Below are 546 nucleotides of genomic sequence, written 5' to 3' on the forward strand. Positions count from 1 at the left end.
CGCCCTGCGAGACAAAAAGGTGGCGTCCCAGGCCGCCGCGCCGCATTTCCCCAGACGTCATCTTTTCAAAAAATATTTAAAAATATTTAAAAAATAACTGGGTGCCTAAAACTCCCCTGAAAATGACCCTTGGGCGGCCCTTAATCCATGCCGGGGGTCGCCAGCTGGTTGCGGGCTGCAGGGAGAGCCCCAGGAATTCAAACTCCGGGGCCCCCCTTCCTCTTGCCGCGGGTGTCGTTTCCCTCTCGCAAGGGCACCACACCGCACTTTCAGAAATTATTTAAAAATACTTTCGAGCCCCCGAGGCGCCCACCAACGGTCTGGAAATGTGCTCCGAGCCCCTGGCTCGCCCAGAAAAGGACCTTGAGCGGAGATTCGCGTAGACTGGGGTCAACCACTGGCGTCTCGGGGGCCACGCGACCTTGCAGCCCGGCATGCTCTCTGGCCCAGGCTGCCCGTGCGGGGCGCCCTGGGGCCCGCAGTTTAAACAAAGGGCCCCCTTTCCTAGCGGAGGTCCCCCAAAACAGCCTACGCCGCGTCCCCGCG

At 60.4% G+C, this 546-nt stretch overlaps 1 protein-coding gene across 2 annotated transcripts in view; it reads right to left on the bottom strand.

The window, feature by feature from the left end:
• Ccnd1 (cyclin D1) overlaps positions 1-546 on the bottom strand; it is an 11,753-nt gene that overhangs the window by 10,301 nt on the left and 906 nt on the right. The window lies entirely within an intron of this gene.

This window comes from Fukomys damarensis, unplaced genomic scaffold (assembly GCF_012274545.1).
Source record: "Fukomys damarensis isolate Sample0158 unplaced genomic scaffold, DMR_v1.0_HiC HiC_scaffold_27, whole genome shotgun sequence".
NCBI classification, from domain to species: Eukaryota; Metazoa; Chordata; class Mammalia; order Rodentia; family Bathyergidae; genus Fukomys; species Fukomys damarensis.